The sequence below is a fragment of the Protomyctophum parallelum genome (assembly GCF_964188405.1).
Source record: "Protomyctophum parallelum genome assembly, chromosome: 3".
NCBI lineage: Eukaryota > Metazoa > Chordata > Actinopteri > Myctophiformes > Myctophidae > Protomyctophum > Protomyctophum parallelum.
In genome coordinates this window covers 42,782,104-42,804,791 of record NC_139698.1, presented here as the reverse complement: position 1 = coordinate 42,804,791, position 22,688 = coordinate 42,782,104, and the positions used below count along the sequence as shown (strand labels likewise).

The following is a 22,688-nucleotide window of genomic DNA, read 5'->3' as shown; positions in this document are numbered from 1 at the left end:
AACACACTTAAAAGGCGGCAGGTATTCACATAACTTTCATTTATTCAAGTGTTCTGATTAAACAGACAGACAGTTTTTTGGAAATTGGCACACGCCAGTTAAACCATACTGTCAATGAGGATTTTATTAGCGTACAAAACCTGTATCCAATTTCCCAACTTTCCAAAAATAGCAGTCATTGTTGTTGACCTTGTTTCTGGGAAGAAAAGAGGAAGAAAGGCCTACAATCACATTCCTATTCAAGTAGACCACACTGTACATTCAATGTTATATACTTTTACAAATGCAGTCTATAATATATACTGTGTTTCTTTTTTATTTACTGGTGGAAAAATTGGAATATCTACATTTGTCTCTTGTATGTAAATGTGCATGAATTACATGCTCCTTTGCCATTGCACCATGATATTATTTGTGCTGTTCTTAGTGGTCACTATTGTGAAGGGACTATCAAGTGTATGTCTTGGACATGGTATAAGGGTACTCGACTCTTAGGACGATTATTTTCTTCGGATTCTCAGAACTCTAAGCTCCATTCCCTTAAATTGGGACTATTTTTAAACCAGTCTGAGGGGGCAGAGAGCTGGGGGGTTGTGGGGAGCGTGGCTTCAGTTAGTGTCATATAAATCCACACTGGGCACCAGTCCAGGGTGAGTAATATACACCCTCCTTCACTCTGCAGCCTCCGATTTCTTCCCATTCCATGGGTATGTGTCAGGTTAACTATGTGTTGACTCACTCGCATGGCAGGGCAAGAAATTACCTTCTGCCATCAGCTGCAGGCAAATCTTGACTGTGGCTGTTGCTTGGTATGGTTGTCTATTCTATTCACTTTGAATGTTAACAAACTATAATTTTGAGCTTCTACTCTACTGGTTTGTCCAACGCCTGTTCAGCTTTGTTTGGCGGGCATTTCAACTTTCTCCCCTGTTGCTGCTCCCCCATTAAATTATTATATATAAAAGTATTATGTTTAAATGAAATGCAGGTTTCAGGCTAAATATACATGCATATAATTTCTATGAAAATAGCCTACATTTTAACTTATAGTTGATATAGTTTTCTCTAACATATCTCTCTCTCTCGTGCTGTGAATTCCAAGGATGTATTCTTTCATTGTTTGTTGCTCTATTAACTAGACAATGGCTGGACCCCCAGACCCCCTCTGCTGTTTTCAGTCATAATGAGACACGCACGTGCATGTGTGTTCAGGTTGTGGCAAGGGTTGTTTTTAGCCAAACGGTGAGTTCTTTGATTCACTCAGACATGGAACACTTCTTTCTGCTGCTAGACACACAGACACAACATAACGCCTCCCACACAGCCACACATGACTATTCTCTGGTCCACTGCATCGTTCTCTGTTTCATTTGATCTCCCTTTTTATTGCTTTCCCACATTATATCTCTCTGCCTCAATACGACTCCCTGAGGGGTGATTGCTGGTGACTGACGGGCGGCATGAAGATTTCAGGGTAAACAAGACTCGGACTGCCAAACCAATGTTACTGTAATATCAAAGCTTACTGAGGATAGGTGACGGGGTGGAAGAAAGCCGTCCAACAAAGTCAAAGAGTTCTTTCTTTCACTCAAATTATTTCACTGCCGCTATGTAGCCACTAGCGGTAGTTAGCTTGTGCAGGCCGGATGCGTAGCATTAGCACACAATCTCTAGCTTTCTCCAGAATCGTTAAAGATTCATTACACCCCTTGGTGTAGTTATGTGCAATGATGTCTTCCCTTTGTATTTAGGGTTTTCTTCCTGGAGGCTGAAGCCTTGACAGGTAAACGTACTGATATAAAAAACTGATATAGTGACATTACAAATATCTCCTTCCCTAAATCGCCCCCTTTATCAACAACAGCTGTTGGCTTCAGTTCAGGTGGATCACCACCCATCACCACCCACCAGGCAAGCCAGGCATACTTAATTAACTGGTGGGTGTGGTGTGTCCACATACAAACGTAATTTTAACAAATACTGTACTTTTTTTGGAAAAAAATCTTCCTCCTTATATAATAATAATACCTGATGATCATGTTTTAGGGTGGAATAAAATCACGGCACTCCAGCTTTAATATTTTAATCACGATGCCGTGAAAAATCAGAAATGAGAGACCTGAACCTCGGATGTCTGATCAACACCATGGACAGCGGCGTTGTTTCAGAGAAAACGGTGTCCATTAAAACAGGACTATGGGTGTATGCGCAGGTTTTCTGCAAAAGTACATTTCAGCAAAATGGTTTCATATTGATATAAAGAGATCAAAGACGCCATATCAAGTCTTCCGCAGACAATTGGTTTATTTCCAAAGTCACAATATCAAGTATTCGGCAGCCAATGTATTAAATATTTTATACTTGGGCTATTTGAAAATAGAAAATCTTTAAGCTCACAATCACAACATCCATTGCGACCTTGCTTTCCTTGCTAAATTTATTTTGTGTGGAAAAATTGCCAAGGAAGAATTGAGGAACTGTGAAATATAAAGGGATTGTGACATAAAAATATGTTTTTGTAATTTTTCTTAATTTTTGTAGATTTTATGAGCTCAATTGCACCCAAAAAACCTGAACTTTTAACATTCAGTAAATTCCCTGTGGTCTGGGGTTTTTTGTCTGGATTTCGGTCTGGGGTTTTCCTGCTGTTTGTGATGTAAGAGCCAGCAAATCCCATGATGTCAATGGGACTTGCCAGCAGATGTCACTGTTTTGCCTGTTTTCATTGCAGCTCAAACGGCTTCCAAACACCAGAGAAAACTTCAGACCACAGAAAAGTTTAGGTTTTTTTTGGGTGTAATTGAGGTCATGAAACCTAAAAGAAATGAAAATGAATGTCATGAAACCATGGCCCAGGCCGTCATGAAACCTTTAACTAAAGCTCCAGTGGCAAGTGTTATTGGTTGTCTGATGGAAGTGGATGTCTAATATTAAACGACATCTCCCCCTGCATGATGGAAGTGGATGTAAAATGGTAAATGGTGCATTTATATTAGGGATGCACCGAAAGGGAAATTCTTGGCCGAATAGCGAATATAGGAAATGGATGGCCGAAAACCGAATACCGAATAGCCGAATACATCTTGTGTGGAATGTGGAATTTCATGGAATTTGATGCGATGCGATACGATGTGATCCGACACATTTAACCTTTTTTTTAATTTTTTATTTGAAGCTAGATCTATAAGGAATAGGGTTGGGACTTCATTAAAAAACATCTAATTAATTAGAGGCTTTGTGATTAATTCATCTCAATTAATCACATTTTAATCGTATATCAATAGGCCTATTTGACCTGAGCAGTGAGCATTTTTTTCTACATAAGCATAGGCAATAAAACAAGTAGTAATAATAATAGTGATGATAATATTATTTATAGCTTCTCTGAGTACTTAAAGACACTTTTCAAGGAGAACATGAGAAAACAAATAAAAACAACTTTATTTGAGAAAAACTAAGACTATGTAATAAAATAAATTAAAGTGGAATGAGATTCCAGAGGTGGGTTTGAATTTATAGGTGGTGGCATGTCTCTGAGTTTTGGGAAGTGCATTTTGTGGACAGTGAAACCCTGAGCATTAAACACAGGCAGACGCAACGATACAGTCTATCATTATTGTTAAAGCTACAAATGATATTCCCATTCGTCTTTGTGTCTGCCCGTGTAAACGCAGCAGCGAGTGTGATGGGGTTGGGGAACGGATGGAAAGTACATAGTGTTAAAACTAACGTTAGCTCCCATGCTAGCTACTAGCTAGTAGCTTCCCTCGTCAACAGAACACCACCACAGATCGGGTGGAAGCTGCTGGATATCACGTTGCTTGTGCCCGTGGATGGGAAATAAGATTTAAAAGGCTATGGAAGCGTGGATGTTGTGTCGGATCTGCCTGTGCATTCCGTCTGCTGCTCGCGTGTTGTGACTCTTGTGAGTGACTGTCGCAGCGTCGCTGGCTGCTGATGCATTGTTAAAGAGCGTCATAAGCATGCGCCCTTCCTGCACTGGAAGTAGCAGATCTGCAAGTTATCTACCCGTCGCAATGCACAGCTCGTTGGGCTTGTACATCTGTGTTTCTCCCGCAGTTTAGTTGAATTATATCTCACTACTATTCGGTGATATTTTTTCGGCCTATTTGAGCCGAAACCGAATAGGCCGAAAATACATTTTTAGCCATTTTCGGCCGAATATTTTCGGTTTGCCGAATTTTCGGTGCATCCCTAATTTATATAGCGCCTTTATCCAAGGCGCTTTACAGAGATTGTGCATTACATTCACCCATTCACAGTACCGATGGCAGCGGAAACCATGCAAGGCACCAACTAGCACATCGGGAGCAATTAGGGGCTCAGTGTCTTGCTCAAGGACACTTCGACAGTAACTCTGGGGGAGCCCGGGTTCGAACTGGCAACCTTACGGTTACCATCCAGGCACTCTACCCCTGAGCCACCGCCGTCTTAATATTAAACGACATCTCCCCCTGCAATGATTTCCTAACACGTTCTGCATTTTTGTGTTTGACCCTTTGAGCTTCTCTGATGTGAAAATTGAATCTTTAATGGAGAAACTGACTTTGCTCTGCCGAACATAGTGCATGATGTCAGGTATTGCTCTGCCGAACATAGTGCATGAGGTCAGGTATTGCATTGAGGAAGACCATTTGCCAGAAATATCTTTTTTTTAATTAGGTTATTTTAATTAACCAGCTAGCATAATGTCTATGTCCATTTGTCAGCTCTGTTTTCCAGGCTAGAGTGGACTGGATATGCCCTCTTTTGACTCCATTCGACTCTGGAGGTTTCTACTTCCTATAATAACTCCCATTCAGGAAAATGTATTTTTCCACCTCTTTCTCTGTAATTAGCATGATAATAGCCAATTGGGAGGGGGGGGGAGTGTGGTTAGCATAGGCCTGATAATCAGATTCAACGTGTATAAGACCTGGTTATTATCATGCTCAATGCACCATCAGTTAAACTAACAATCTGAATTCCCGCATTAATCTCCAATATCATACCCCAGCTGTCAATTGAATAGGGAACACAATGGCAAATTATGGGCTATGTCTTGCTCCCCAGAGTTTGTGATATTGTATTGCGTTAACTGGATCTTTCCCCAGTGTAATTATGCTATGCTAATTCCACCTCCCTGCACTTCTCATGATAGAAACTTGGGATTTTCAGTTATTTCATGGAGCTGAAATATGAGGAAATAAATGTGTTTATGATTGCTTTCTCTACCACTGTTGCCTATGAAATGAGCTCAACCTACATAAGATGTCTCCGTTGAGCTGAAGTGGAGTGTAGCAGCCATAGTTTCAGAGAAGGGGTTGACTGTGGGTCAGACCACCTTCAACTCTTCAGCTGAATTGATTGTGTTGGCAGTTGACAGGGTTGGCCTGCGCTCCTCCCACTGACACGAGGACTTTGTTAACGTGGGACACACATGCACAGGCTGCACAGACAAATCCCTGTCATGCTCTCCGAGGAGAACCCCTGCTGAGGTTAGAGGTCATGAGTTAAGGGGGGCCCCTGCCATGACCTGAATACTGATTGATTTGTGGGTGTTGAGGGAAATGGGGGGCAGAGTAAGGGAATGTGGTCCAAAGGAAATGGGTAGAAGACTGAAAGTCAATGCATGCCTGACTCCTCTGCTTGACTCTGTACCTCTGAGGATGTGTTTTCATTTTCACTGAAATAAGACACTGGCCCACATGTTTTCTTTTAATAGACAGCTGACTGGAGGAGGGGCAGCAGTGTTGCCTGTGAGCCAGATGAGGATTGGCTAGTTGGCATTTGTGAACAGAATCAGATAGCGACCACACTCCCTGCTTTGTTCACTGGATTGCAGCCTTGCTATCGCACGCGCACACATACACACACGTCCTGTGTCCAAATCACCAGGTCTTATTTCACTTGGTTGGTTTGCAAAAAGTTTTGAGGGTTTTATTTGACTGTAAAGATGTGATTAGCTCTTCCTCCTGCAGGCTAAAACGTTTGTTTCACTTTCAGCCAATGATTAGTTCTGAAAAGGCATGTTTTCATGAGTGCCATAGGGTTTGGCTTTTTTAAACTGGTGATATTTCTTGATATTTGAGTAGCCGTTTCGGTGTCACACATGTTGGTTTCGATTAATTTCCAGAGGAAATAATACATTATTTGGAAACTAGGATTATCCATTTTAAATGGCAGCACAAACTGCCATTTAAATGTCTCCCATTTCATCTGGTGAACAGTGTTTTTTTTTTCTTATGATTTGTTTTGGGGCTTTTTATGCCTTTATTGACAGTGAACAGTAGACAGACAGGAAAGGGGGAGAGAGATGGGGAGTGACACGGCAAAGGCCGTCAGGCTCGGCCCGCGGCACGCCGTCCGGCTGGCTTGGCAGCGTAGGTGCCCAGACGGTTGAGCTAACCGTCCGGGGGTGAACAGTGTTTTAACCTGCTGGGTAGTGGGTATGGCCTACTGGTTTGGAGTAGTTTGAGACTTGGAATAAAACTAGAGCTGGTTAATTGACCAAGGGCTTTTACAACATTACACATCTGCCTGAAAAAGATGGCTTTGATAGTGGGGGACATAGATGCTCACGTGGGGATGGACCTCCTCATGCAGGGCCGTAAGTCATTCATCGTTATGCATTAATTTGTTTATTAAAAAACAGTGTTGGGTGCAACGGCGCTATTAATAACGGCGTTGTGTAACAGACGTTACCAGACGGGATAACGTTTCCAAAAAGGTTATCCCGTTCCTATGTGTCCCTGTTCATTTTGTTGGCAAGATTTAAAAAAAAATAAAGCCCCGACTGACCGCACTGCGGAGTCTTGCTCCTTCCTTCTGTGTGATTTATCCTCCCAAGCCCCAAGTGCATGCATCCTGCGTCAACTACATCCTGTAAGTTCAATTAAGAAATAAAAGTATTGTTACAAGTAGCTTTTATATTGAAGAGGAAGTCTGTTTCGGTTGTAGCCGCAGCTGCCATGACAGTCAGAATAATAATAACATGCTTTCAGCCAAAGTTAATAAAAACCATGCATCTTTGACTTAAACAATGTAGACTAAACACTTTGGAAATACTTTAAATATGGTATATCCTCCGTGGCGGCGTCATTAGGTGAGTACTAGTTAATGTATTGTTTAAGTTTCATAGTATCATTGTCTCCCCAAAAGAACATGAACAGGTTACAGGATTCTCATTCTGTTAGTGTCACTGCCTGCAAGGATGGCCGCGTGCCATTTCTTATAAACTTTCTATAGTTCATATGTGGGTCGTGGGTCCACGGTGGTGGTGGTGGTGGTGTTCATGCACGCCGCGGTGCACGGCGTGGAGAGGGCATCATGTGTGCTGCTGGCTGGTTGGAGCACAGCGCAACGGCCTCATTAGTATGGCATATTGTCTGTACTCTGTGCACTCTCTTTCTGTCCAGTTCTACGTGTATAGGCTGGCGATTGTGGTGAATTATATTCGTTAATAAAGAGAGCTGTAAAGGGGATATGGTCAGTATGGTGTGTATCATTCTTGTTTTTAACCATAGAGTTAATTAGGGCCGTGATAATGTGGCGCAATGACTGTAGGCAGTAGCCTAATACATACAACTTGCGCAAGCATTAAAAATGGGTTTTAATTGTCCGGTAACGGAAAATAACGTAAAAATAATCTAACAAATTACTTTTCTCAGAAAGTAATTTGTAATTTAACGGGATTAGTTTCATGGGCAGTAATCCAGTACCCTAACGACGTTACTTACAAAAGTAACGATGCCCAACACTGTTAAAAACGGCCTATGCAAAAGTAACTGACTATAGGTTACTGTAAAATGACGTCATGCATGACAACCACAAACCAGGTGCTGCGGTGATGATGATTCAGAGCTGTTGTTGTTGTCCTTTGGTACTATTACTTGAGTTGTTGTCATGAGTTGTTGTCGTTCTTTGGTACTATTACTTGAGTGTGTGTGTGTGTGTGTGTGTGTGTGTGTACACCAAGGTTTATTGTTATTGATGTAGGGTTTATTCCCTCTCTAGAACACTATCCCTCCATGTGTTCCCTTCACACTATCAGCGCCGGGATTTCTTTCAAAATAGAAGCTCGGGGTGCCGGGCAGATATGGCACCGGGGGCTTCCGTTCCGTACAAAAGCCGGGAGGCATAATGTTGCTTGCTTACCTTACTATGATTACGATCGAGTCTCTAGAAGCGTTAATATTCCGGGCAAGCCCTTCTTTCTGATCGCGAAACAGGGAAGTGAACGGGACTGCGCATGCGCGAAAAGCAAGGAGTACATTGCAGAAGGATAGGCCAACCCAAAAAAAAGAGAGAAATTTGAATATGTTTCAGTGAAAAAGCGCTAGGATGTGTACAGACGTCGTTGCAATCAGTCGGTTGGATTAGTTATGACGTTTCCACACGTCGTACGGCCTGAATGTGTTTTAATGACATGTGGTGCTGGTTGTTATTTGCTCGTGGCGTGGTTAATAGAACCTCTGAGGTCTCTGTGGAGGCAATGTGGCATCATCTCATATTCCACTGTCTGGTATCCATTTACTGAATCGATGGAAAAGGCAGCCTCCAGGTGTGAGGTTCAAATCAATTAATCAACATTCAATGCCTTCAATTAGATCAACTACAGGGGCTACCCATATATCTAGCAATCATTTACAATGTTCCAGAGGTCAAAGATCGACATGCTTACATCCAGTACATACTCGGTAGTGGTTTTCAAGTTGTGGTTTTCAAGTGGTTCACAGTGAAGTATGATGTTTACATTTCCTCAGCAGTCGAGCTGTAGACCAGGCACTGTAGGCCTCCTCCTTGCTCATTCTTGTTACTCGACAAGGGCAGATAGCCTAAAGCTGGCACTGTTGGCTCCAGACCCTTCTCTGAAATTGCCCATATCATTAGCTGTGTGTTTAAAATATGTTCTGTGAGTTGTTTGTCTCTGTCTCTGTTAAATGGAATCCTCTTGGATTGCATAGTTTGAGAATGAGACGCGTCTCCCCATTAGCCTTGTGTTGCAGGGAAAGATCAGTTCCCACATGATGTTCTGTTATGTTCAAAGACTTGCACAATCTGACCAGTACTTCAACTTTACCCCATTCCCTGCATTACTGAACCAGTGATTCTAACGGACTGAGACTTGAACTATGGCGTTGAAACCCTTACTACCTCAGTCACTATTGTCGTACACAACACACACTCACTGAACTCATTTAGGGGCAATTTGTAGTCTGCAATCTTGTTCTGCTTTAAAGTGAGATAATGACAAACGTCTGCTGCAGCATGTACTGGAATTTGTTTTCTGCTGCCCATGCTGCCTTGATATTTTGGGTTGTTCCTCTGAAACTGCCACAATTTAAAAGCTGATCTATTGGAGGAAGTCTCACAGATGGCAAACACAAGCAGCACCCATCGATCAATATTTCACTGTACTCCTGAAATAAGAAATTAATTGTGCTTTGGCTGGGAGCCCCTTGCTCTATTGATGCAGAGCAAGTTTAACATTCTCCTTGCCCCCACAAAAACGCTATCAACTTTGGAACAGGGAGCAGAAAACAAGGTACACAGTGCCTTAAGCCTAATATGGTGCAGCATAAAAGTGTAGTGCAAGTAGAGATGCAACCGATCCGATATTATATCGGGATCGGCCTCCGATCCAGTTTAATTAATGTATCGGAGATCGGATTTGACGCCACAGATACACGCTCCGATACAGGAGGGGGACACGTGTTTAATGTTTACTACAGTCCGTCCTGCACAGACAGTGCAGTGAGCGAATCCAACCTCCAGTACATGTACAGACTGCAAACAGTTTATAGAAAAAAGCCCCACTAAGGTGCATATTGCACCTTAGTGGGGCTTTTTTCTCGTGAAGAATGGAGTGTGTTTAAGTACAAGAGAATGGAATCACTTACAGACTTAACAGTATTAAAAGTATAAAGTTTACCCGTCGTCGCACGGATCAGTCAAGTCACTGCATGCGCAGTTCAGTTGTGTGGAGCTGCGTTCTGACATTGTTGTTGAGATTGCTCTTGTAATCCATTCTTCTGCTATATATATTAATTGCACACACGTGCTGTTTAGCGTGTGATTAAATATTTGTAACTTTATTATTGCCATTGAAAAAAATGCTGCTGTGACGTGACGATGATGAATAATAAGCGCGCGTCGTCGTCACGGTTAAATCTGTCTTTATATAATTGGCTCAGTTATCAAACCATGACATTGTTGTCAGAAGCTCAAATATTGATTCAGATTGTAAGTTTAGTGCAATTCTTAAGACAAAGACAGAGTTTGCAAACTAAAGTAGCAACACAACACCAGCTAGCACCATAACAAACGTCCTGAGGTATTTTCTTAAGGTAAGGCTCAAGGCTTTTGTCACATGATAGCGCAGCTGATTCAAGGCATCACATTAGGGGTTGTTATTATTAATAAACCATAGTATTAATTAACAGGTTACATCACTTTAGGGGTAAAAATTTACCTTTGCACATAATAATAATAATAATAATAAACCATAGTATTAATTAACAGTTTGCCATTTCCTTAAGGTTTACAGGTTAAACACTTAACCATAAACATCCCCTCTTTGAATTTAAATGTAAGGCATTTGTACAATTGGCTTATTGAAAGTTAATGCATTTTTTGTATTTATTTGTTTTGCAATGTAGCCTACAGCAAATATCGGATCGGCAAATATCGGATATCGGGAAATTAAAAAATTAATATATCGGATCGGATCGGAATTGAAAAATCAGTATCGTTGCATCTCTTTAAGTGCAAGTTTCGTTGGCAGAATACAGCATTTTTGTCAGTTTAAGGTACGCCATTTACAGTATTTCAAGAAACATAATACACAACAGTTTTTCCACAGATGGGTAAATTGGGCTTTAGTCGAACCTTATCAAAATGTGTCCTGCAGCTGGTCACTAGTATGCCACTCCAGACACTGCAGTCTGTCCTCACTGCTAAAGCCATTCCAGACACTGCAGCCTGTCCTCACTGCTAAAGCCATTTGCTGTGTTCCAAGTAGGACGTCCAAAACCCTTGCATATTAAGAAAAACGGTCTTAAGTAATTTGTTGCCAAAAATATATAGGAAATCCTCAGTGATTAGTGATTACTGTAAGTTCCAAGTGCTCAGCCATAAAAAAACATCTTCATAAGAGACTGTTAAATTGAAGCTTTGGTGAATTGTGTTTAGTTCTCACTCCCAGTGGAAACTACAAACAATGGGGAAAATGAATCGGTGGTAATAGGAATGAGTTTGTAAAATATTAGTGACTGACCGATAATGGGTTTTTCATGGCTGATACCAATTAGTAGTGATCACATTTTTTAAGTGCAGGGTGCTCGTATTTAACAGCATTTCTTATAAGTTGTTATCAATTGCAACATTATAATTAGCTAATTAGTGGACTTTGCGTGCGTGCGTGCGCACAGACATACGCCTTGCATAGAGATTTATGCCTTGTTACATAGAGAGGAAAAATCTGTCAATATCAGCCAAAATATCGATCCCTTGTGCTAGCTAACCCTTAAACGGTAAGACCACTTTCGTAGAGGTTTGGCTTGTGTAGTTAACTTGCTGTGTGGACAAGAAATCAAAAATGATTGCTCCAGTGTTTAGAAATTGATAATTCAAAATATGCTCCTCATTGACTTACATTGTACGCTGAAACAGCTCTCAAGTCACTCTTTTAGTACGTAAACAAACACAAACAAAGTTGATTCAGACAATATAGAGAATCAGCAAAACTCATGCTCTTTTGTTTTTTATTTTTTTTATTTTTATTAAACTCCGGGTTTTCTTCCTAATAAAAATGGCAAAATCAACAGGAAGTTAACATTTTTATTAAAAAATATAAAAATATTGTCTGAATCAACTTTGTTTGTTTACGTACTAAAAGAGTGACGTTGAGAGCTGTTTCAGCGTACAATGTAAGTCAATGAGAACAATGTAGTTTTAATTTCTTGTCCACATTTGGAGTTACATCATGGCAAGGTTACTACACAACCCAAACCTCTACAAAAGTGGTCTTACCCTTAAGCATCCAGACAGTTGTGCCAGTGGCAGCCTTCTTGATATCAACATTCAAGTCTGTTCATAAAACTTGAATAGCACTGGAGTGTCATTTGATAGCCTGAACCTGACACAATATGCTTCCCTCAGATTTGTCTTTCTCCAGGGCAAAAGTTCAATTTAAAATGAAACAGCATTGGCAGCACAGTAGAGAAAATTATGATAGTCAACTCATCGTTCTTTTCAAAATTGGACTATACCAACCTACTCTAGAACGAAGTCAGGAACACATGCCCTATCCAGTTATATATACCTGACTGTTATACGCATTGTCAGAGTACCCGACCCGTTGTATCTGTCTGTGTTAAAGTCTCATCACCAGGTTTTCCACATGGAGTAAAGCCTGGTTTTCATTCGGATTATGCCATAATCATGGATTATGATTATGATGGAAAAAACTTTTAAATATTTCACTTTATATGCGCAATGAATCTAGAATATATGAAAGTTTCACTTTTGAGTGTGTGTGGGGGGGGGGGGGGGGGGGGGGGCAGGGATTGCACCACTCAGTTCACACGGGTGTGATTCTTTTAAATTAGATTATGAAAAAAAAAGAACTTTTCTACGATATTCAATTTTTCTTAGAAGGATCTGTACATTGGAGAAGTTGAAGACTATAAAGTGTGCAATGCCTGCTGTGCCTCTGTGGCTACTTCTGATGCCGGCTTAAAGGTGGCACACCTCTCCCATGTACCCTCCTGTACCTTTTTTGTACATAATTGCGAGGTGGAATATTGGCACAACATTCCCACCTTGAACAGCCTGTGACTGAGTAAAAGGGGCTTTACAGTAGTTTGAGCAGCTTCATTTTACTCTCAATTGCTAATTGCCATTCCTTTAACACACGCGCTATAGCATAATTGACAAGATACCGTGATTGCCGGGATTGTTTAATTACCTTTGGAGCATAGGCCGAACTATTTGCGTCTTTGATCCATGAAAATCCGCTTGAAAACAGTTCCATGAATTGTTATTGAGCCGACAAAGAAGCCACTTCCTCGATCCGGGTCACAAAGTAAAGAGCAAAGCATGAGCTAAGATTGTCCCTACCCCCTCGTTCACTTTGCATTGGACCAGTGTTGTTTTTGGCAGCAAATTTCTATTTTAGTTTTAGTCAGTCTTTGGAATAAAACTAATTTCAGTCGACTAAAAATCATAAGTTTTAGTCGACTAAATCTACAGTTGATTTAGTCGACTAAAATGTATTTTGTTGGGCCTTGACGCCGTCGTAATGACTGATTTTTACACTTGCTGAAAATAGCCGATCTACAAGCACACAACACGTCACACTGTGACTCGTTGTGAGCTTGTAGATCGGCTACCAAGTGTAAAATGACTTGTGTTTTATTCATACTGGATCACTTGTCCACTAGTCCCTTCCTAACATTTTAGTCTAGTTTTTATTTGTTGACGAAATTGTCAATATATTTAGTCTCAGTTTTCGTTGTCATAGCTTAGTTCTTATTTTGTTTCCATGTAGTTTTCATCAGTGAAAAAAGGTAGTCGACGAACATTTTTCGTCATGGTATTAGTTGACGAAAACAACACAGCATTGGACTCAAGTTTCCCAGAAGTCCTTGCAAGCCGGCGGTTGGTTGATTTCCGGTTATGTCGTCATAATGCGTCCACCTCGTCACAATGTCCGCGACAAAAGTGGATTTTCATAATAACCACCTAACAACGGCGAATTAAACAAATAGCGGGTTTAGTGTATAGAGAGTATGCACATGCATGATTTTCCCATCAGGACACCCCCGCCTCATCTAGACTGAGGGGCAAAACGTTGAGCAGCATGGCGTTTGGAAGCGCTCATTGGAAATCACTCAACCGTCCTGCGTACCACCGGTTTCTAAATGTCACATAATGCAGGAGGCAGCAAAATGTTGTGTTATTGAAAACAAGCACTTCCAAACTCTAACACACGTTTCTATGGTGGATTTTTATGAAACAAAAACTTTGCAGATAGAAAGAGGATAATTCAAGCTTTTCGTACAGCTGCAATGTTGGTGAGTTTAACATTGTTTAATGCAATCAGACAGGAGTTTTCTGTTTGGATGAATGGGCTGTCAAGGCCAGAAAGTAGTTTTTTGCCACTCAGTGGGCGTTCCCGCATAACTTCCAGGTACGATGATGTCATGTGCATACCCTCTATTATGCATGGAAAGACGATGGAATAAATGTCGTGGAACGCGGGTTATGTGTTCAAAGTATTTTAACAAAAGAGCATTAGTTAAAGTAAACATAACATATCCAGCAATTATTGTCTGACATCAGTGTTGTTCAGAAGTCTTGAGGTGGAAATGATAAGCATTTAGTGATTCTCAGATGTTGGCCCCATTCCTTTGAAATGTACTGCATGTGAGATATTTACCAGATGGCAAGACTGCTGCCTAATTTTACAAATTGATGCTTGATAACAGCTTGACATCTTGATGTGTTAATTACTGGTGGAGGCTTAGATTGGATTGAAAGTAAGAAATTATGTTTTTACCTCTTCTGTACCATACATATGTGAATGACAGACTATCAGGCCTAGACATAGACATAATTCCAATCATGCGATTCTTTTCCACCTACAGATACATTGGGATGTCTTCACTGAGACGACCTTAACCAGATAGTGCCAATCTTCTATTCACCTGTGGGTTGTTTTGAATGCCAAGGTAAGAATACTAAAAATTACAATATTGCTTGCTTGGTTGTTGAAAATGCATATGAATACACTTTTCATCATTCTTAATGTTTTTTTTAGCTAATGAAGCGACCTTTAAAATGACACAGCAGCAATTCATAATAAGTGGACTATTGGTCGATGGTATTAATTTGATAAAAATGTAACCAAATTTGTCCATTTCTTTACGGAATATGTTTAACATAAAGACTACAACATTATTTGTTGTATCATATCCCTTGCCATAAGCAGAGCCCAGTGGGTGCTGTGGATGCCAGTCACCCATGACCAACAATGTCTAGACTGTCCTCTGAACATTCTTTCAGAAGACTAATGGTCTTTACACACCGGGAGCGTGACGAATAAACAATCCAAAGATGCATTGCGAATATGACACAGTAATAAATCCACTTAAAATTGGTCAGGCCAACCAGAAACATGAAAGTAAACATTTACAGTCCTGTGGTGATACCTTGATATTTGGAGAAAATGTGGCTGTTTCAACTTTAGCCCAAAGAAGAAACACACCATGTCTAATAATCCCTGCATGTGTAAAACGGTTAAAGGACCACTTCATCCATTTTCAACTTTATCTTTATATACAGCTCTCGTTTCGATAAAATCGTTCGATGATCCCTCGCGTTCATATTTTGAACGAGAGGCAGGTCAGAAGTCAGAAATGAAGAGCTTAGTATATCCATCTGATCAAAATGACCATGACGTGTGTACACGTCCTAGCGCATCTTCACTTAATTTTTTAGTTGGACTCCAACGCCACCATACGCTTCTCTTTTCGTTCATGCGCGGTCCGGTCACTTCCCTGTCCGCTGCAGAAAGAATGCCTCGTATCTCCTAATCTAGGGCGCTCTCCGTGGTTTTGATCTGATGGATATACTAAGCTCTTCATTTCTGACTTCTCACCTGCCTCTCGTTCAAAATATGAACGCGATGGATTATTTAGCGATTATTATGGAAATGAGAGCAAGGTAGGGAGGGGGGGGGGGGGGGGGGGGGCTTTACAGATTAAAAGCGCTAATAACTTTTAAGACTTACATGGTTTTCCTCTGACAGAGTGCGTTCGGATGACGTAACCGGAAATTGATGAGTCACACTGACTTTCTAAGGATTCTGGGAAACTGAGGCGCAATGTTAGTCTATGGCTCGTAATGGCTGTGTCTGTGCACTGCAGTTCCTCGTTGCTCTTGTTGTCGGGTCATAGTAAAACATGGTAAAAAAAAACATATTCTCCCCGGGCCTTTGGCCTGGTGGAGACAAAAAGGAGGGATAAGGAATAAAGGCATAAGGCGGTGCGCAATATAGGGTCCTTAATCTGAGTGTGCCTTCAAGATAACCTCTCAACTCTTCATGGAACCTGATCCACTGCTGCCATGCAACTGTATTTATTAGTTTTTTATAATGTAGTTGGTTCACCGTGTTATTAATTATTGTAATTATGTTAATTATGTCAGTATTGCAATATTTGTTTGGCTGAGTTGTCAAGAATGGAATCGTCTGCAGCCTCAGAGACGTGGTGTTTCAGTGGAAAGCAACAGTATCTGGTCTGGCATTCCCTAGTGAGCATGCGTATGGACAGCAGAGGACAGGGCCATGGTACGTTGATGACAGCCCACCTCATGGGACAGATGGAAACAGATGGCTGGCCAGATGCAGGTCTGCTATGACCTTGGAAGTTATCTGAGGGAAAAACAGCAGAAATGTCTCAAACATGAAGATATGTATTTGAATATATAATAGTTTGTCATACTTCATGGTATGTGTTGGCTAACTTGTGTGATTGTGAAACCTTAGCATATCAACATGGCTCGCATCAATACGCTGATCCTTTTGAAGTAGTACAGTAGATGGGCTCTTGGGACCCTGGCGCAACATGCAGTATTTAGATGCGATTGTGTGAGAGGAGACTTAAGTTGGGAGCAACTGACATCATCAGCCTGACACTGTGCTGGCCTCGGGGGATCCAGACAGAGAGGCATGTTTCGCATGTGTAGGGAGGTAGAGTGTGAATGTGTGGCAAGGGGCCGGCGGGGGGTCGGACGTGGCAGGCATGTAATTGGGGTGATGAGATCTCCAGAGCAGAGGGGGGAGCTTTATTAAGACCACTGAAGTTATCTACGCTACGGTCTAGTCTACAGTCTACTGAGTCTAGTCTACACATCTGCACACAGACGCACATCCGTCTATTCCATTTCCTCAAAAGACTGCAGCAACAAAAGGATGGATCGCAACCTTCTTTCCATTGCAGATAAGACAAAGGAACCAATTACTTGAAAATTATTGATGGGGTAGCAGCAGTCCACAGTTAAACATTTTACTAACGTGCTGTAACTTGATGGTATTGTAATTGGGATGTGCCCAGAATGTAGTCGACAAGCTACAATTGATATAGTCAATATCACCCCCCCCCTCCAATACTAGTAAAGCTGTACTCAACAACTAATTTCACTGACATTTAAACCATTTTCACTGTATTTCAGTGTTGACTAGCAGGAGCTAATGTAGTGATTTAACTGATTTTGTTGACCCCCATGGCTTTTCAGCTAGCACTATTGGCCAAAGTTTCCACATGCACACAATATCAATCTAATGAAGGGATTGACACAACTCCATCCAACACTTTGGTCCCAGGTGACATATCAAACTACTGGCTAGATTGCCAATGCGTTGCAATTTGCAGTGCAACCTCATGCTTCCATAGGTCACGTGGAGCATATAAGCAGCTTAACCTCTTATTGCTTTGTAGTTTGTACTCAAATTACGTTTTATTTTTACAGTACAATTACAAACATGTTTTCTGAACATATGATTACAAATGTAGGTACAATTAAGTATATAAGATCAGGTCACACAAATTACCATTACCATGTAATTACCATTGCATGGTACCATACAAAAGATTGGTGCAACCAAATTATATGTTGGTGGCACTGACTGAAAGAATCTTAAACGTAATGCTGAGTGACAGCACATTTCTGATTATACTCAATGTACTTTCATAGCAGCTTGTAAATTGACTTGTTTGCAATAAAATTTAACTGTTAGCAATATAACAGAACATTTTGCTGAAGCCACAGTGGGACATGGTCATGGAAGAAATTAATTCCCCCCTTTGTTCTTTGCTGCAATTTGGCTTCTGAAGAAACAGGCTGGAGGCCTCTGTGTTCTCCACCTCGCTGGTACCTTGTTAATCTCCCCAGCTCTGGCTGGAGGGTGGAAATGTTTGCGACTTTGTGTACATACATGACCCCTTGAGAGACAACCCCATTCCTCTTCGAGACCCTTTCCGGCATCCCCCTCCACAATCCTGGAAGGATTGGATAATCCTGTTCTCTGGTCAGGGTGGGGAGATTGGAGGCTTTTTCAAAGCCCTTCTGGCCAAACTTCAAAGTCACAGGGATATAGGGGCTTGAGATGATGGGGGAGAAAATGAGGTCTGCTTTGCATGAAAACTCTGCTCCGGGAGTGTTACCTTTCCCCCATGTCACACTGGCAAATGTACCTTTAAGGGTACCACTTTGTGGCTCTAAAACACTGTTTCCCAAACAGTGAGTCGGGACCATAGGCGGCCTTTCCTATGTTTTATCCGTTTCAATTGAAACAGGCCTCCACCCGCTAGGGGGCCTCAGCTCCAACTGACCATCAGTCAGTAGCCGGCATCAAGCGCTCCCTAAAAGCTCGTCATATTAGCTCACCGAGGCCCCCTCTCTCTCGCCCTGTGTCTCTCACTTTATTGTGAAGGGACGACAGGATGAGGAGAGGTGTTGTTGCTGTGTAATAGAGGGTATGCGCATGCATATAGTGAATGGCAGATCGAGTGGCAAATCGAGTGACAAAGTGAATTTAATGTTTAAAATCACAACTTCTTTTCAGGGCTCCAGACTAACCTTTTTCACCAACGTCCCGGAACCGTCCCAAAATACACTTTTAACCACCCCAAAGTAAATGTATATAGTCCCGGGGGGGAAAAGTACATAATATATAATACAAAAGTAGCACCACTCAGATTGTGAAATTAATAACTGTATTCCTATTGTAATACACTTTACATAATTTGTTTTGTTTCATGTTCTGTAGAGAAAATGCACTGATTTGGTCATGCTCCCAGATGAAAAATAGGGCTGGGACTAGATTAAAAATATTTTGTTAATCAAATTAATTATAGGCGTTTTAATTAATTAATACAATTTTAATCGCATATCAATATTCGACCTGAGAACAGTATTTATTTTCAAATGGATTTTGGTATACCAGTGAATCAATGAATAGTGACTACATAAGCTTATAAAAGGTTAGTGGTAGGCTACTTAACAGATAAACAACTTGTTTAAAACATCTCGTTTAAAACAAGTTTTTTTGTTTAAAACATCTCGTTTAAAACAAGTGCAGCACTGCAGGTAGTCTATATGAATACTCAAATGTGCTTTACATGGGTGGCATGAGAAAACAAACAAAAAAAATGTTATTAGGGGGAACACTAGACGAAGGAATAAAATCAATAAAAACGGTGGAATGAGAGCGTTTTGGGGTGTGCATTCCACAGGGTTGGGGCAGCAATTCCAGAACAACCTGACCATTAGAAAACATCTGTTGCTTCAGAGGATACCAACAATACCAACACATTATTTAATGTGCCATAACCGTTTTATCTGGGCAGGTGTGTGGACTGTGGGTTGGACCGACGTGGGTCCAAGTCCAACTGACATTAGCCCCATTTGGAACCTCTCACGCTGTTATAATGTAGCTCTGTATCGGAGGGAGAGCTACCATGGGGCACGAGACTGCCGTTGATTTCCACGCTGGCTGCATGTGTCGCATCGTGTGGTGATATGCTAATGAATCACCGCAGCACTAAGCCTCCAGTGACTTAAAGCAACTAGCAAGCCTAGCATGGAAGCTAACGTTAAAAGTTGTTAAGCCCCATGTCCATATGGAACATTTGAGGGATGCACCGAAAGGGAAATTCTTGGCCAAAACCGAATACCAAATATAGGAAACAGTTGGCCGAAAACCGAATAGCCGAATATGATTAATATTCTATATCATTTTTTCCTACCAATGCTGTCATGCAAAATACATGATTATGGCAAAACCTAATTCGCTAAAAAACCTCGCTAACTGAGAGGATGACCATTGTGAAAGACGAAAATATTGTGCAGTCTCCTCTGATCCCGACCTAAGTCTTAAATTAATTTACATCATTTTTTTCTTTGCTTTATCTGTCCTCAATCCTCATTTAGTATTCCACTTTCTATGTATTATGCAAGAGCTTGATGTTCCAGAACAAAGGGCAATGCAAGAGAATGCATACCAAACACCCCATGACCAAAACAACAAGGCACTTCTCGTTGCTGCGACGCAGTGGTGTCGGGCTACGGGGGATCGCTTGTTTGTCCCTGCATACTTCGTTGTTGAATAATGCTGTGTTTAGTGAGGCTCTGGTTGGCGTTTGCTGCGTGACGTCACACCACATGAAATAAGGAAGTGGACATCTGAGAGCCAGATTTTAGTGGTTAAAATCCACAATCCGCACCGGGATTTCTTTCAAAATGGATACTGGGGAGACATATTTTTGCTTACTTACCTCGCTAAGATTACGATATAAGTCGCTGATGATCGCTCGCTTCATATTTTGAACGAGAGGCATGTTGAAGTCAGAAATGAATAGCTTAGTATATCCATCTGGTCAAAACCACGGAAAGCTCCTTAGATTACGCGCACAGAGCCTTTCTTTTGTGAACGGTAAACAGGGAAGTGAACGACAATGCGCATGCGCGAAAGAGCAAGGAGTATGGTGCAGAAGGAGAGGCCAACAAAAAAAAGAGAATTCAGAGAATATTTTTGAAAATATACGTGTGTACACGTCCAACCCGTCGGTTGGATTAGTTATGACGTTCCCACACGTCATAAGGTCTAAATGGGTTAATGTGCAGTACAAAAAACACCAGGTTTTTCATAGTTAATCTGTTAATGTGTTAATTAAAAACATATTAACCACACTTTTGGTGGAGTGCACGTAAATTATATAACCCAGCTGTATTGTCAAACAATGGGAACAAGTATATTAGTTAAATGTCAAGTTCGACCCTCAATTCAAGATTTTAAAAAGGATGGGTAAGTCAACGTATTGATGAATTTGATGCTAAGCTTTTTCTAACTCAAGTAGATGTATTTATGCCTTCCATCTCAGAGAATGACTACTTACGATACTGTACTGATTATTTGGTCTGTAACTGGAAAGTAATTTATTTTTTTAAATTAAAGGCTTGTGACTTAGTTAAATGAAGGTCTCTGTTACTTGTATCTAGGTTATTCCTAAATCACATTATTGTCTCCGCCAGGCTGAAGGCGTGTCCGACTATGTTCTTGCCCCTGTCCATCCGTCCGTCTGTGTCCCTGTCCGTCCGTAATTGTCTGTGTGCAGCTAATCTCCGATCAGTGTGGAACTTTGCACGCACACTCCGTGGATGGCAAAGGATTTTTCCAAAGTTTGCAGGAGTGGCTCGTTTTAAACAAAATGGCTCAAATCTGCTTGCTGTAAAACTTAGCATGGACATTCCCACTATGCCAATGAAGAAAATTAATGCCTACATTTTTTTAATCATCCTCATGGTGGTGCAATAACGGGCAGATTCACGCTTTGACCTATAGCTTGAACCTAGCCGCAATTTGCAACTCTAGATTTTTTTATAATGGGATGAATCTATCAAATCAAATCAAACTTTATTTATATAGCACATTTACATCGACCAAGGTCGAACCAAAGTGCTTCACATTACAAAGCATAATAACAATAATAAGCATAAGCACAATAATATCTAGAGTTGCAATACCCTCCATTGATTCCCCACTCATCCAAATTGCTTTTGCGATCTGCTTGTACTAAACGACGTTAAACTCACCAACATTGCAGCTGTAGTGAAAGCTTGAATTATCCTCTTTCAATCTGCAAAGCGTTTGTTTCATAAAAATCTACCGTAGACATGTTATGAGCTACTTTCTGTCAAGAAAATATGTGCAGGTGATTCTTTTTCCAAGTGTTGGAGTTTGGAATCACTCGTTTTTATTAACGGGTCGTGCTGCTGCCTCCTGCATTATGTGCAAATTTGAAACGGGTGGTACGCAGTGCCGTTCAGTGACTTCGACGAGTGCTTGCTCATAACATGTCTACGGTGGATTTTTATGAAACAAAAGTTTAGCAGATTGAAAGAGGCTAATTAAAGCGTTCCCTACAGCTGCAATGCTGGTGAGTTTAAAGTCATTTAATACAAGCAGATCGCAAAAGCAATTTGGATGAGTGGAGAGTCAATGGAGGGTATTGCAACTCTAGATTCATCCCATTATTTAAAAAAATCTAGAGCTGCAAATTGCGGCTAGCTTGAACCGTAGGTCTTACAATCAAAATTACTCTCCCCTTGGATTATTGCTGAACTCCCCAAATAGTCACGCCTATTTCCACCTGACCTGAAGGTTTCAGGGGGTTCCAGGGGGTCAAAAGTGGTTAATATGGGCCGGCAGTGCCTCTGGGGTAGAGTGGCCGCATGGCAACCGGAAGGTTCCCAGTTCGATCCCGGGCTCCCCCAGAGTTAGTGTTGAAGTGTCCTTGAGCAAGACGCTGAACCCCTAATTGCTCCCGATGAGCAGGTTGGTGCCTTGCATGCATGATTTCCTCCGCCATCGGTGTATGAATGTGTGTGTGAATGTAATGACAAATCTATGTAAAGTGCTTTGGTTAAATTTATAGCATCACAATCATTTCAACCACTTCCTTCATTTATATGTTGGCTATTCAAAAATAGCACATCTACAAGCTTTTTTTTTCCAGATGGGTTGTCCACGGCCAAATACTGTACATATCAATTTGGAGGTCCTTTGACGTGAAAGGTTTTGAGGACCACAGTCCACTGGTTTACAGGAGTGCATGGTAGTG

General features: G+C 41.2%; 1 protein-coding gene across 2 annotated transcripts in view; it reads left to right on the top strand.

Moving 5' to 3' along the window:
- Positions 1–22,688, top strand: part of sema6cb (semaphorin 6Cb) — a 142,468-nt gene that overhangs the window by 8,344 nt on the left and 111,436 nt on the right. For both annotated transcript variants that reach the window (XM_083761901.1, XM_083761900.1), the window contains exon 2: positions 14,652–14,735. The gene's annotated coding sequence lies outside the window, so the exon portion shown is untranslated. The remainder of the gene's footprint in view (positions 1–14,651; positions 14,736–22,688) is intronic.